This window comes from Solanum pennellii, chromosome 6, assembly GCF_001406875.1.
Source record: "Solanum pennellii chromosome 6, SPENNV200".
Classification (NCBI taxonomy): domain Eukaryota; kingdom Viridiplantae; phylum Streptophyta; class Magnoliopsida; order Solanales; family Solanaceae; genus Solanum; species Solanum pennellii.
In genome coordinates this window covers 27954395-27971817 of record NC_028642.1, presented here as the reverse complement: position 1 = coordinate 27971817, position 17423 = coordinate 27954395, and positions in this window count along the sequence as shown.

The window sequence follows — 17423 nt, the reverse complement described above, 5'->3', positions numbered from 1 at the left end:
TATATATATATATATATAATTTTTCTTTTATTTTATATTATAGGAGAGAATCCAAAAATATATATATAAAATGTATAATTACTATAGAAAAACAAGTGATAATTATAAGTATTAAACATGTCAAATCAAATTACCTCATAAATTCAAATTTGCAAACATATCTAAATTCTTCATTATACATCTCCCTCATGCAAAATTAGATCAAAGAAGACAAAAGAAATTAACCAATCGAAGAGACAAAAGATGAAGAATAAGAAATATGAAAATAAAATAATCACCATACACAATGTCTCTAAGTAGGTTTTTATAAGTATAATATTTAGGAGTTATAAATTTGTATATTAATTATGTATATGAAATGTTAGGAGTTATATATATTATTAAATTAATTAAGATTTGAATTTATGTAATTGAAGACATATGAAATTAAGGAAATGGTTTTATAAAATTTAATAATTAAAGAAAATGTCAAAAAGAAAAGTTAATTTGGATCCTTGGTCATTGAGAGGTGCCACATCATTTTTTTTAATCTATATTTATATATCATATATTTATATAAAAGAGAAGCCTAGGCCCACCTACGTGGCGTCACTATAAGCAAGAATTTCCTTTCAAAATTATTTATTTACAAAACTAGCATTCCTCTTTCATGAAAATATGTGACTTTTATGAAAAGTTGTGACTTTTACCAAAAGTTGTGACATTCATAAAAAGTTGCGACTTTAATGAAGAGTTGCAACTTCTTTCAGAAGTTGTGTCTTTTATGAAAAATTGCAACTTTATTGAAGAGCTGCGACTTTATGAAAAGTTGCAACTTTTATGAAATGTTATGAACTTTCCGAAGGATTGTAATTTTTCAAATAGTTGTAACCTTTCTAATAAGTCACAACAAACATTTGTTCACACTATCCTTTGTTGTCTATAAATAGAAGAATTTTCTCTCATTTAAAAAAAAGTTTCGATCTTTTTCTTCTACTTCCGCAAAATTATATGTTTGTGTGTTTTGCTCCTGTTGAGTAACTTACTGACACCACTGTTTTTACATTAATAAGTTGGTGAATAAAATGTTCCATCACGAGAGAATGTAATTCTTTACACCTTTGGTATTGGAAGGGGATAGTTTTCTCAAGGGGTCATTGTGCATTCAGAGGACTCGATTTTTTCCTTTCTATTTCATTCTATTTTTATATATCCTAGTATGTTTTTACACTCATTAATTTATACATATGATATTAATTGTTGTTTTTGAGTACATGTTTCAAACTCTATTGTTTATGTTTCTGCAAAGTTATCGTCTCCAATTATATTGAACATATACACTTATAGTACGTATATTCACTGTGTAGAAAATAATTAATGTACTCAGTTCCAAGAATTCTTGTTTTGATATTCTATATTAAATTCTATAACTTAAAAGTATTATATATAAGATTACATGTTATATAATTTTACATAGATAAGTAATTTCTCACTTATCAATTGAAGAAATTCATTGACCAAGTTCAAAAGTTAAAATTGCTTTCATGTTCAAGCGTAAATTCTTTTTTTAATATGTTAACCACTTTTTGAATTTTCTCCTAATACATATATCACAATTGTATAATCTAAGCAACTTAAATGATTCTTTTTGTTATGAAATGCCTTTGTGTGTGTGTGTGTGTGTGTGTGTATATATATATATATTCTTATCTTCTTCTTTATTTTCCTTTTAATATTAATTAAAGAACCAATGATTTATTATTTCGTGAATAATTCATTCATTAGATGTTCTTAGGTTATGTGATAATGATAAATAATTTAATTCATGTTGAAATATTGCCAATTTTTTTTATGAACCTATTTTCTCATTATATTTAATGTATTAATATTATTAGAAAAAATACAATTATTATTTATGGTCTCACGACGTGCAGGCAAATTACTTAGGACTTTTTTAAAAAAAGTGACAATAAAGTTTCAAAATAAATGGGCGATAACATAAGTCTTAAGTATTGGGTGTAGGTGACAATTATGTGATTAATGATTAAGGAATGAGGAGTTGCCCTCAAGTCTATAAGTTGACATTTTGGTCCACTGAATTAAATGAAGGGTAAAAGGGTAAATTGACTAATACCTAATTTAATCAATTTTGGTGGGAATTAAAATTGGGGGAAGCCACCAGCAAGCTGTACCAAAAAAGGAAATGAAATATCTCTCCACCTCTCTTCATATTTTTTTTCTTCCTCTTCTTCTTCGTTGTTCTTGCTTTTCTTTCTTCCCGTTCTCTTTATCTTTTTCTTCTTCTTTTCGTACATTATTGGTCTTGACTGCTAGTCCTTGAGCTTTCTTCTTTCTTCTTCTCAAATCAGATTTAACTAATTTAATCAGTGGATTAGATTTTGTTTTCTCTCAATTGAAATTACTTCATAAATGATTAGGGTCACACACCATTTTCTTGATATGTAAAATTAATAGTTCTTTGAAGTCATTCATCATCATTTGGGCACCTGCAATTTTTTCAATAATTTGCATTCGCGTATCCAACAGATTGCTATATGTTTCAAAAATTGACTGTTGGAACAAATTATAGCAATATGTAGCAACATAAAGGTTATTTCAATAGCAACAGAATTGATAGATGTTGCAATATATAAATTACACAAGCTACAAAATATGAGCTAGACATGTAGCAACATATGACTTACATGTCGCAATCGACATGATAGTTATATAATACCCTTGTAAATCATTGTTTCAAATGTTATATCATATTTTTATTGCTTTAATTATGGTTTAAAGTACTAAAATTTTGTCCAATTTGACATTTTTCGATCCTAAATCACTCAAATTATCGATTAAGTCATCTTGAAGTGACATATGTGATAACATATGCACGTTCTATTGGGAAAATTGAACAAAAATGTCATATGTGGCAACATATCTATATCATAAATGATCTTTTGGTGGTTAAATTAACTTGTCACCTAATTCAACATGTAACATTAATATATAGTCCTACAACATTTCTAAGTACAAAATTATGGTCTAATACAACAACCTTCATCAATTCTATCAATTATTTTTACAAAGACTATCATTTACCCCTAATTCATCATACAATGACCAAGTAACTACATATGATAGTTATATAACACCCTTATAAATCGTTGTTTCAAGTGTTATAACATATTTTTATTGCAAAATTATGGTTCAAATTACTAAAATTTGGTCTAATTCGACATTTTTTCATTCTAAATTGCTCAATTTATTGAATAAGTCGTCATTGAAATGACATATGTAACAATATATGCACGTTCTGTTGGAAATTTTGCAACACAAATGTCATATATGGCAACATATGTATATCATAAAATGGTCTTTGAGGGGTTAATACAATTAAATTGTCACCTAATTCAACATATAAAACTAATATATAGTCCTACAACATGTCTAAGTACAAAATTATAGTCTAATATAAGAATCTTCCTCAATTCTATTAATTATTTTAACAAAGATTATGTAACATCATGTAAATCGTTGTTCCAAGTGTTATAGCATATTTTTATTGCTTAATTATCGTCCAAAGTACTAAAATTTGATCCAATTTTACATTTTTCCATTCCTAAATCGTTTAATTTATAATTAACCCATTCTTGAAGTGACATATGTGGTAAGATATGCACATCCTGTTGGAAAAATTGCAACAGATATGTCATATATGGCGACATATGTATATCATAAAATGGTCTTTTTGAGGTTAATTCAACTAAATTGTCACCGAATTCAACATGTAACACTAATATATAGTCATACAACATGTCTAAGCATAAAAATATGGTCTAATACAACAACTTTCATCAATTTCATCAATTATTTTTACAATACTATCATATCACTAGTTCATCATACTGTCACGACTGGAGTCTAGACCTCAGACGAGAGCGCCGTCATTGACCTCTCAGAGGTCGCAGACTAGCCTACATACGTCATCGTTACTTCATCTAGGTTAATATTACCGGAAAATTTGAACTTCTTGTTACTTAACATTCATATAAGACATTCTACTTAAACTCATAAATGTTCACAATCAACCATCTAATATTAAGATCATCAAATGAAAGAAATAGTTCAATACTGCATTAAGTGTATACTTGCCAAAATGGCACCAATACAATGACTGAAATAAAATGAGAAAGAAATGCTAGTGGAACATACTCCACTAACTCAAACCTATATCTAAACTACAATATAATGGGCAAGCGTCCTTGAAAGCATGAGGTCCTACCAAGTCCGGATGAATGCTCCACGTCCGGATAACTTCAGCATCAACCTGTAAGCTCTAACATTCACATGTGCCTGCACCTAAAAATGTAGAGTTGTATGGGATTAGTACACACTTGTACTAAGTATGGGTATATGCAAGCACACACCGAGGAGATGCATGATTAATAAGAGCTTTTTCCTAATGATATGAATTATGGAAAGTCAAGTCAGTGACTTGCCAAATTTGGATTAGGAAAGTCATGCCATGAGAGTAACATGAATCATCATACTTATCATTTTGCAAACAACACATAACATATTGCACATATCATATCACATAGTTCATATCATTCTTTCATATGTCGTGAGACCTTGGAATCATGGACTTGACATTAGGACTTCCCAAAATGAGGGTTCAAACATATGAGACCTCAACTAGGAACCTTCTTTAGCAAACACAGAGTCTGTTTCATTCATTCATACACACTTCTTTTTCATTCTTTGATATACTAGTGCAACCACCAGTCATACCTAAGATGTAGTTTAAGACTCTCATCGGGTTCGTTGTGCAATGACCAAGAATAACTCAGTGTCATTACTTAAGTCTAGCTCACCTCTTGATTATCCTATCCTAACACTTTTTGTATCGTTCATTTTATTATGTGTATTCTTTGAGGTTGGCCTCATTCTTTCTTTGATAACTTTAACCGTAATCGAATAGATAATGTGAGCATCATGAAATCCAGTTTCTGCCCCACACCAAAAAGAGGTGGAATCACCGGCCAGAGTGACCCGAACATGCTATAGTATATAGGGATTCGAACCCTGCTAGATCCCTATATTGGAAGTATAGGTTCAAAGATTAGAAGATATAAGGAGACCCATATCCGGCATGCCAGACAGTCTCATCTCATGAGATTTACGTGAACCTCCGCTCTTTCCAAAGAAAGGCATCACCACTCATAGCTAGCCTATAGGTGCTTAATATAAAGTTTCATTACATTCAACTCATACATCATGGAAGTTGGCTTCTAGCATGAGGACATCATAGATCATTAGACGGTTTCTCATCTCATCATTAGTATTAAGTATGCATTAACTTCAATATTTAAGTGTTCATAGAGACCGGACTCTTCATTAACTTTACACTCTCAAAGGTGAGTACGTTTTGGTAACATTTACTTAGACTCATTTGAGATTGCTCTCATCTTTCACATTAGCCTCATATCATGTTGTCACCAAATTCATTAGCTTTAGCACATTCGCTTTTCATAATTACTCACGCCTTTTACATGAATGTTCATTTCATCATATGCCAATACACTTGGCCATTTAGTGTGTTTCACACTCTTACTTAACCCTTTTAGGGTTACATCATTTCATCACATACACCTTAGGTTCACTTACTTTTAAACGTATGCTAGACTTATGAGTCTATACATACAAGCCATGAGGCTTCATTCATAGTTCGTTTAAGTGATTCATATCTTCCCAAGATTATGTTGTACAAAACTTATGCATCTTGTATGTATGATAAGATCTCAATTTTGATCCATATAGGCAGCATTCATTTAAACATTTATTCACGTACGACTTATGTATCAATACGGAATTTGGGCAAGGGAACCCGATTTCGAATCCCTTGGACAACACTTAGTTTTACCACTTAATTTTTTATTTACATTTCGGCTTGGAGAGACTCAAGATCGAATCCCCACACCACATTTTCCTTCATTCCCTTTTTTTTCCTTCACTTTTCCTTAGATGTTTAGACTTAGGAGATCCGAGATCGAATTCCCACAACCATATTTTTTTTCTTTTCCCTTAACTTATTTCCATGTTGGTCGAGAGGATTTGGGATCGAACCTCACTCCTCTCATTTTATTAATTTTTTTCGTCTAAGTTAGGAGGGATTAGGCTAAGGGCACACGGGTTCGAATCCTGTGCGCCTCACTCCAATTTATTTATTTTCTTTTTGCAGCTTTCTTGTAGTAAGGTCTTGGGTTCAATCCCTACTGACCTCACATGTTTTAATTCATTTTTAAACTCTCCAAAACTTCAAGCATCTGGCCGAAACCAAATTTCCAGAAAGCTGGAAATTTGTTCACATTTTGCAATCGATTCTCTCCACCTTTTCACATTAGATTTAGGACAATTTTCGTATAACATTTTGTACATAATTAATGGCATCTTTATGATTACTTTTAGTCAAGAGTTCTTCACTCAAAAAAAAAAGCAATAACATCTTCACATGAACATCACGGTTTTACACAGTTATTGACATAAAATAAAAGTGATCTTTATGCCATTAACATGAACAAGCCGAATCTTAAAGTCACGATCCAAACTTGCACACATACACACATGCCTACATTCATATTTCCAAAATACACAAACTTAAGCACATAATCATGAACACATGGACGAAACTAGATCACCACACAAAACATAGTACTCCTAGATTCTATCAGCAATCATACCCAACCTAAGATCATAGGAAGTTAGTGACAGGGAGCATAAAATGGGGGGAACAACCCTAGTTTTCGGAGTAGATTCATCAGAGACTTAAGGGTCTCTTGGGAATGGACCAAGAGTAAGAAAACCCAAACCTGATTTCATGTCGCTTAACACTTCAACTTGCTTCCAAATCCACCCCAAACCAAACGTCCACCAACAAATCTCACACCTTACCCGACGAGAATATAACGTTTTGCTTTACGTTTTCAGATTGCTTTGTCATTTGTAATTTGCGTGTAAGTTCTTCAAGTATGAAGAACTTTTGTTTTTGTTATTATTTTGATTTTGGTTTCTGTTTTGTTAAGCAGAGAGAACGTGAAACAGTGTTGAAGAGAGGGAGATAAACCTGAGAGTGGATAGATGTGAGAGAGAGTGTTTCCTTAGGGCTAGGACTTTAGGCAAGACTTAGTCAAATAAGGTTAAATAATTAATAAATAATAATTAATAGTAAAAATCTGATTTTCCTTTTTCTTAATTCATCCATTAATTATTAATTATTTAAATTAATTCACCAAATTAAATAATCAAATTAAATCATTCCTCCCACCTAGGTTCGAACCTAGGTGGAGCAAGATTTTGCTCAAAGGCTAATATCGGTCCTTTCTTCCCAAAATGTCCCTCCACCATATTAATTAAATATTTAGGGTAATTATGATTCTACCCTTAGCCTGAAAAAATACCATTTTACCCTTAGACCCTCCAAACTTAAGATTTCCCCTTTTGAAGTCTGGTAAAGACTCATCCAGGTAAATCTTCATATTCGAGTGCCCTACATGGCTGGACTCAACCTTTCCTAGATCAACTAACTCACCAAGTTAGTTGGCTTGGCTGTTGCAGAGGTTCATAGGCATGGTTCTACGCGCATCAATCTGTGTGAACCCGGTCTAATCGTCCGCATTCTAGACACATTAAGAATTACTTAGCATATCCATTTTTAGGGTTGTTACATTATCCCCCCCCCCCCTTAGAAACATTTGTCCCCGAATGACACTTCTTATAATCTAGCACAATGTTAGTCATATCATAACATAATCACTATGCACAGTCAAGCAATAACAACAAAGAATGGAGAGATAAGGAAACTTTGACTTAAGAGTAGGAAGTCTGACCTCATGGACCAAAAACATGAGGATAGAGGGATCTCATATCGGCCTCAGCCTCCCACATAACACCCTCAATAAGATGGTTCCTCCACAATACCTTCACTGTGGCAACCTCCTTGTTTCTTAGCCGCTTGACCTGTATGTCTAAAATCTCAACAGGTACCTCCTCATAGGACAAGTCTTCATCAACCTTCAAACCTTCAAAAAGTAGAATCGATGCTGGATCACCTTGGCACTTCTATAACATAGATACATGAAAGACTGGATGAACAGAAGCTAGCTCCGCAGGCAATGCCAACTCATAAGCCACCTCACCCACATGCTGTAGGATCTCATATGGCGCAACATGTCTCGGACTCAACTTCCCCTTCCTGCCAAACCTCATCACCCCCTTGATAAGTGATATTTTCAAATACACCTGGTCACTAATATCAAACTCTAAGGTCCGCTTTCTGTTGTCTGCATATGACTTCTGCTGACTGTAAGTAGTAGCCAACCTGTTCCTAATCACCCTGACCTTCTCTAAGGCCTCCTGAATGATCTATGGACCCAAAATGGATGAATCTCCAACCTCAAACCACCCAACTGGAGACCTACACCTTCTACCATATAGTGTCTCAAACGGTGTCATCCCAATGCTGGAATGATAATTGTTATTATACGAGAACTCTATCAAAGGCAGATGGTCGCCCTAACTACCTCTGAAGTCAATCACACACGCTTTCAACATGTCTTCCAATGTCTGAATGGTGCGCTCTTCCTGCCCATCAGTCTGAGGATGAAAGGCAGTACTAATCTTTACCTGCGTGCCTAAGCTCTTCTGGGAGGATCTACAGAAATGTAAAGTGAACTGAGCTCCTCTATCTGAAATGATAGACAAAGGAATCGCATGACATCTTACAATCTCATCAATGTAGAGTCTCGCATAATCCTCAACTTTGTAAGTAGACTTCACAGGGATAAAGTGGGCAGACTTAGTCATCCTCTCCACAATAACCCATATGGAGTCATGTTGTCTTCTAGTCTTCGGAAGACCAACCACAAAGTCCATATTAATGGAATCCCACTTCCACGTCGGAACCTCGATAATCAGAGTAAGACCGCCAGGCTTAAGATGTTCTGCCTTAACTTGCTAACAATAAGGACACTTGGCCACATATTCAGCAATGTCCTTCTTTATGCCATCCCACCAATAGATTTGCTTAAGATCATGATACATCTTGGTGGAACCTGGACGTATGGAATATCTGGAACCATGGGCCTCTGCAACAATCTTCGTCCGCAAATTATCCACATCTGGTACACATTACCTGTCCTTGTACCTAAGTATGATGTCACCTCCCAAAGCAAAAGACTCATTCATCTTAACCAACACTGAGTCCTTCAGCTCCATCAACACAGGATCAAGATGCTGACCTTTCTTGACTTCAACAACCAGGGATGACTCATAACTAGGACGAACTGAAAACCCCCCACTAGGAGAGTCAACTAATCGCACACCCAGTCTGGCTAGTCTGTGTACATCTTTCGCCAACTCCTTCTTCTCATCCTCAATGTGGGTTGTAATTCCCATGCTCATCCTGCTCAAAGCATCAGCTATAACATTAGCCTTACCTGGATGGTAGTGGACATTAATGTCATAGTCCTTTGAAACTCCAAACATCTCCACTGACGTAGATTCAACTCCCGCTGCGTGAACACGTAGTAGAGACTCTTGTGGTCTGTGAACACATCCACATGCATTCCATATAAGTAGTGCCTCCATAGTTTCAGTGCAAATACCACAGCTTCCAACTCCAGGTCATGAGTGGGATAATTCTTTTCATGAACCTTGAGCTGTCTGGACGCATAAGCTATCATCTTACCACCATGCATAAGAACACAACCCAAACATACCCTAGATGCATCACATTAAACACTGTAATTCTCACTACACTTAGGCAAAGTAAGCCCCGGGGCTGAAGTGAGTCTGTCTTTGAGCTCTTGGAAACTCTTCTCACAAGTCTCCACCCATTCAAACTTGACTTTTTCTTCGTCAAAGCTGTGAGTGGAGCAGCAATGGAAGAAAAACCCTCCAAAAACCTACGACAACAACCAGCCAATCCCAAAAAGCTACGGATATCAGTGGGAGTAAGAGAATTTGGTCAGCTCTTACAGCCTCAGTGTTCCTCGGATCTACCTCCACACCTTTGTCGGCCACAACATGGCCCAGGAAGGTCACTGATCTAAGACGGAATTCACACTTGCTGAATTTGGCATACAGCTGATGTTGTCTAAGTACCTGCAAGGTTAATCTCAAATAATGCTCATGCTCTTCCTTGATCTTAGAGTGGATGAATGAGTTAAGGTACTCATGAAACACCCTGTTCATGAGATCGATAAATGCAGCAGGTTCATTAGTGAGACCAAACGACATAACTAGAAACTCAAAATGACCATAATGGGTACGAAAGGTTGTCTTTGGGATATCTCTGTCCCTAACCCTAAGTTGATGGTACCCTGAACGAAAATCAATCTTCGAGAAGAAACTAGACCCTTGGAGTTGGTCGAACAAGTCATCTATTCTAGGAAGTGGATACTTATTCTTGATAGTGACTTTGTTGAGCTGCCATAATCGATACACATTCTAAGGTTTCCATCTTTCTTTTTCACAAACAACACTGGAGCACCCAAGGGGATATGCTCGGCTGAATGAAACCCTTATCAGTGAGATCTTTTTACTGTAGCTTCAACTCTTTGAGTTCAGCTAGAGCCATTCTGTAAGGAGGAATTGAAATTGGTTTAGTATCGGGTTCTAAGTCGATACTAAAGTCAATCTCTCGAGGGGGAGGAACTCCAGGCAAATCATCAGGAAATACATCTTGGAACTCATTCACTGCAGGCACTGAGTCTATAGAAGGAATGTCATGATCTAAATCATTGACACTCACAAGATGACATAATAACCCCTTGGACATCATTTTATCGGCCTTAAGGTTCGAAATCAAGGGATTAGCACAACTCGAATTGTACCCCTCCCAAACCAGCTCTACTTCATTAGGGAAACAAAATCTCACAACCCTAATACGACAATCGATAAAAGCATAACAACTATGAAGCCAGTCCATGCCAAGGATAACATCAAAATTATGGATCGGTAACTCAACCAAGTCTGCACACATAGTCCTACCACATACAACTATTGGGCAATCCTTGTATACTCTATCAGTTCTTACATTTTCTCCTAAAGGTGTACTAACCACTAAAGGATCATGTAAAACTTCAAGCAATGTCTCAAAAGTGAGAGCAAGCAAAGGAGTTACAAAGAAAAGAGTAGACCCTGGATCAAGTAAGGGATAAAAAGAAGTTGAGAATACTTGCAGCATACCTGTGACCACGTCAGCTAACTTCTCCTACTCCTCCCTGCCTTTCAGGGAGTAGATCTGTTCCTCTTAGGAGGCTCGGCTGCTGCTGCACCCTGTGGATTAGGCCTAGGCTGAGCATTACCTCCAGCCTGACCCCTGTTCTGTGGGCAGTCCTTGACCATGTGCCCGTTCTTACCGCATCCAAAGCAGGCATTAAGTCCCTGTCTGCACTCTACACTGTGAGCACGGCCACACTTGGCATAGTCCTTTCTAGGACGATGTACATCACCTTCATTTCCCTTCTTGGGCTCGGGTGTGCCTTCTCTAGGTGCTACACTCCTCTGAAAGTTAGAGTTTCCTGAACTCTAATGGCCTTTTTTGAATCTGGGCTGCTCACGGACGCCGAAGTTGTTCCTGTTGCCACCATCACTAGGACCTACCTGATCAGAAGGTTTAGGCCTCCTAACATCACGAACACCCCTCTTCTTCTGGTTGTCCTCTACCTGCTGGACATACTCCATCAACCTAGAGAGGTCCATGCTATCATAGAGCATCATAGCTCGACACTCCTCCTCCAGATATTATGTGATTCCTGTGACGAACCTACTCATCTCATCCCTACTATTAAATACAAGGGAAGTGGCATACCTGGATAATTTCACAAACTTTAGGGAATACTCACAGACTGTTATTGATGCCTGCTTAAGGTCTATAAACACCTCAACCTTGGCCTCCCTCATCTCCCTGGGGAAGAATCTCTCTAAGAAGGTTGTCTTAAACAGCTCCCAAGTGACCGGAACTTCACCCAACGCTCGGCTATCCTGCCACATCTTGCACCAAGTCTGTGCAACATCCTTGAGGTGATAGGAAGCCAACTCAGCCTTCTCCATATCTGTGGCCCCCATGGCCACCAAAATCTTATGCACCTCGCCCACAAACTCCTGGGGATCCTCTGAAGTCTTGGATTGGACCCTGTGAAAATGACAGGATTCATCCTCGTGAAATCTCGTAGCCTGTCAGCCATTCTATGTCATAGCCTGGGCCTGCTTGGTGATGGCCTGAGCCATCTGGGCCAGAGAGGCTCGCACCTCCGCATCAATCAACCCAGTTGGGTTAATTGGCATGGCTACTCCTTCAGTTGGAGCCTGGGGTGGAACTTGGTTACCCCCAGCAACTGTTCCTCATCTCCTCTGACCACCGTTCCTTCTAGTGTTCATTTTTTGTAAACAATAAGAATTGATGTTATACACGCTTATAACACCAAGAAATCAGAAATTCGAAAAGGCAAGATAAGATTAGATGAAGGGAATTTCTCCTACACATCATGTAGTCTCTAATTCATGATTGTGGTGCACTTCACTACCATGACCTAGAAACTACTCAATGTGGTTGATGTGAACTTATTATCCTCAGAATTTAACCTAGGGGTCTGATACCAACTTTGTCACGACTGGAGTCTAGATCCAAGACAATACCGACGTCGTTGATCTCTCAGAGGTCGTAGACAAGCCTATATACGTCATCGTTACTTCATCTATGTTAATTTTAGTGGAAAATTTGAACTTTTTGTAACTTGACATTCATATAAGACATTCTACTTAAACTCATAAACGTTCACAATCAACCATCTAATATAAAGATAATCAAATGAAAGAAATAGTTCAATACTGCATTAAGTGTATACTTGTCAAAATGGCACCAATACAATGTCTAAAATAAAATGAGAAAGAAACGCTGGTGGAACATACTTCACTAACTTAAACATATATCTAAGCTAGAACATAATGGTCAAACGTCCTCGAAATCATGGAAGATGGCTTCTAGCATGAGGACATTATAGCTCATGAAGTCCAGTGTTTAACCCCACATCGAAAAGAAGTGGAGTCACTAGCCAGAGTGAACCAAAACATGATAGCATATATAGGGGATCGAACCATGCTAGAACCCTATATTGGTAGTATAGGTTCAAAGACTAGGACATATAAGGATATCCAAACCCGTCTTGACGGACAGTCTCATATCATGATAATTAAACGAATATCTGCCTTCCCGAAAGAAGGAATCGCAACTCATAGCTAGCCTATTGGTGCTCAGTATAAATTTCCATTACATTAATCTCATACATCATAGAAGTTGTCTTCTAGCATGAGGGCATCATAGATCATTAGATAATTTCTCATCTCATCATTAGTATTAAGTATGCATTAACTTCAATACTTTCATTTGATTGTTCATAGAGACTAGAATCTTCATTAACTTCTCGAAGATTGTTTCACACTCTTACTTAACCCTTTTAGGGTTACATCATTTCATCACATACATCTTAGGTTCACTTACTTTTGAACGTATGCTAGACTTATGAGTCTATACATACAAGCCATGAGGCTTCATTCATAGTTCGTTTAAGTGATTCATATCTTCCCAAGATTATGTTGTACAAGACTTATGCATCTTGTATGTATGATAAGATCTCAATTTTGCTCCATATGGCAACATTCATTTAAACATTTATTCACGTACGACTTATGTGTCAATACGGAATTTGGGCAAGGGAACCCGATTTCGAATCCCTTGGACAATACTTAGTTTTTCCACTAAATTTTTTATTTACATTTCGGCTTGGGGCGACTCAAGATCGAATCCCCACACCACACTTTCCTTCTTTCCCTTTTTTTCCTTCACTTTTCCTTAGATGTTTAGACTTAGGAGATCCGAGATCGAACGCCCACAACCACATTTTTTTTCTTTTCCCTTAACTTATTTCCATGTTGGTCGAGAGGATGTGGGTTTGAACCCCACTCCTCTCACTTTAGTAATTTTTTTTCATTTAAGTTAGAAGGGATTCGGCTTAGGGCACACGGGTTCGAATCTCGTGCGCCTCACTCCTTTTTATTTATTTTCTTTTTGTAGCTTTCTTGTAGTGAGGTCTTGTGTTCAATCCCTACTGATCTCACATGTTTTAATTCATTTTTAAACTCTCCAAAACTTCAAGCATCTAGCCAAAACCAAATTTCCAGAAAGCTGGAAATTTGGTCACATTTTGCAGCCCATTCTCTCCACCTTTTTACATTAGATTTAGGACAATTTTCATAGAACGTTTTGTACATAATTAATGGCATCTTTATGATTACTTTTGGTCAAGAGTTTTTCACTCAAAAATAGCAATAACATATTCACATGAACATCACGATTTTACATAGTTATTCACATAAAATACAAGCGATCTTTATGCCATTAACATGAACAAGCCGAATCTTAAAGTCACGATCCAAAATTGCACACATACGCACATGCCTTCATTCATATTTCCAAAAGACATAAACATTAGCACATAATCATGAACAGATACGCGAAACTAGATCATCACACAAAACGTAGTACACCTAGATTCTATCAGCAAGCATACCCAACCTAAGATCATAGGCAGCTAGTGACAGGGAGCATGAAATGGGGGGAACAACCCTAGTTTTCGGAGTAGATTCATCTTAGACTTAAGGGTCTCTTAGGAAAAGACCAAGAGTAAGAAAACCCAAACCTGATTTCATGTCGTTCAACACTTCAACTTGCTTCCAAATCCATCCAAAACCAAACGTCCACCAACGAATCTCACACCTTACCCGACGAGAATATAACGTTTTGCTTTACGTTTTCAAATTGCTTTGTCATTTGTAATTTGCGTGTAAGTTCTTCAAGTATGAAGAACTTTTATTTTTGTTATTATTCTGATTTTGGTTTCTATTTTGTTAAGCAGAGAGAACGTGAAAGATAGTGTTGAAGAGAGGGAGATAAACGTGAGAGTGGATAGATGTGAGAGAGAGTGCTTCCTTAGGGCTAGGAATTTAGGCAAGACTTAGTCAAATAAGGTTAAATAATTAATAGTAATTATTAATTTATTAAATTGATTCACCAAATTAAATAATTAAATTAAATCATTGCTCCCACCTAGGTTCGAACCAGGGTGGAGCATGATTTTGCTCAAAGGCCAATTTCGGCCCTTTCTCCCCAAAATGCCCTTCCACCATATTAATTAAATAATTAATTAAATATTTAGGATAATTTTGATACTATCCTTAGCCTAGAAAAAATCCATTTTACCCCTAGACCCTCCAAACTTAAGATTTTCCCTTTTTAAGTCCGGTAAAGACTCATCCGAGTAAATCTTCATATTCGGGTGCCCTACATGGTTGGACCCAACCTTTCCTAACTCAACTAACTCACCAAGTTAGTTGGCTTGGCTGTTGCAGAGGCTCAGAGGTCTGGTTCTACGCGCATTAATTCGTGTGAACGCGATCTAACCGTAGGCATTCTAGACACATTAAGCATTACTTAGCATATCCATTTTTAGAGTTGTTACACATACAATGACCAAGTAACTTCATATGATAATTATATAACACCTATGTAACTTGTTGTTTCAAGTGTTATAACATATTTTTATTTGTTTAATTGTGCTCCAAAGTACTAAATTTGATCCAATTTGACATTTTTCCATTCCTAAATCGCTTAATTATTGATTAAGTCAACCTTGAAGTGACATATGTGACAACATGTGCACGTTTTGTTGGAAAAATTGCAACAAACATGTCATATGTGGCAACATGTACATCTTAAAATGTATTTTTTCAGATAATATTTCAAAAAGAATAACAACCCAACCATCCTGAAAACAAATAAGTGATAAAAATCACTAAAAAATTCCTAATTTAATACCAATAACTATTATATTTTATCTTAGAAGATATCAACGATAAACTAGAAATGATGAAGGTAACGACGCCTTGTTGTATAAAAAAATCGCAATATATTACCACTAATGTTGTAGAAAACATAGCAACAATTTGAATTGTAAAGAAATAATGGAACGAAAGAAACCAAAGAGAGAAAAGAAAACGAAAAATAGTAAAAATAAATTAAATTTGAAATATGAAACGAAACGACCTTTTATAGAGGAGAGGAGAGAGGGAAAATGAAAGGACGATTGTTTTAGAAATTTTTATTTTATTTTTTGAATTTATTTTTTTGATAATTTATAGTGTGACAATGTTGCCACATATATCCTTTCTGTTGGGGTACATGGAGATAAATTTATAGTTTTTTTTACAACAAAGGTTATATATGTTGCCACAGACACCACATTGGTAATAATGAAATGTTGACACATATCTCCTTTCTGTGACATATGTTACCACATATCTCCATTGTGTAACATATATTGCCACATATCTTCTTTCTGTGACATATGTTGCCACATATCTTCTTTATGTGACATATGTTGCCATATATCTTCTTTCTGTAACATATGTTACCACATATTTTCTTTCTGTGACATACGTTGCCACATATATCCTTTCTGTTGGGGCACATGTAGATAATTTTGTGATGTTTTTTACAACATATGTTATATATATTGTCGCATACACCACATTTCTTCTTTTCCATCATAATTGACATTTGTTTCAACAAAAAAATCATTCATATCAGCAAAAATAAACACTTCACCAATTGTTTTATACAACTTATCACCAAAAAAAGTAATTCACAATGGTATACATAACCATCAATCTAATCTATAGTGGATATTGTTGCTTCACATCACAATTGATGACTTCGATTTTTTTTCTTTCTTTTTCAATTTCTCCTTCTCCTTCTCCTTCTTGTTCTCCTTGCCTTTTGAGTTTGAGTGTGATACAGAATAGTAATCATTGTTTTTTCTTTCACTAATTATAGATAGTGATTGAGAAATAGATTTTTTCAATCTCCTACACTTCAAATATTTGTGGACAACTGAACAAAACTATATTTCTTAAATCATATGAACAAAATGTTCACAAAAAAAAAAACAACAAAAATAACAAAAAATGATTTTTTATTGAATGTTAACATTACATATATATTCTCAAATTATAGCTTTTTAGGTTTTTTAATTCTTTCTAAAACAATAAATAATAGGTACCATTACACTTTATTTTTCACATCTATAGAACAATTTATTCTTCATTAACCCAAGAACAAAGCTAAGTATTGTTCCAAAATTGTTAAGTCTCTCAAATAAATGACTTAACCAATTTAAGTCAAACACAATCTTCAATTCAGAAAGAGGAGAGAGTCACGACCTGAGATGAGAAGGAAGATAAGATAATGGGAGAGAATATTTGTTTTGATAGTCGGATATAGAAGAGCAGAGAGAACATTGAGAGAAAAAGAGAAATACCTATTT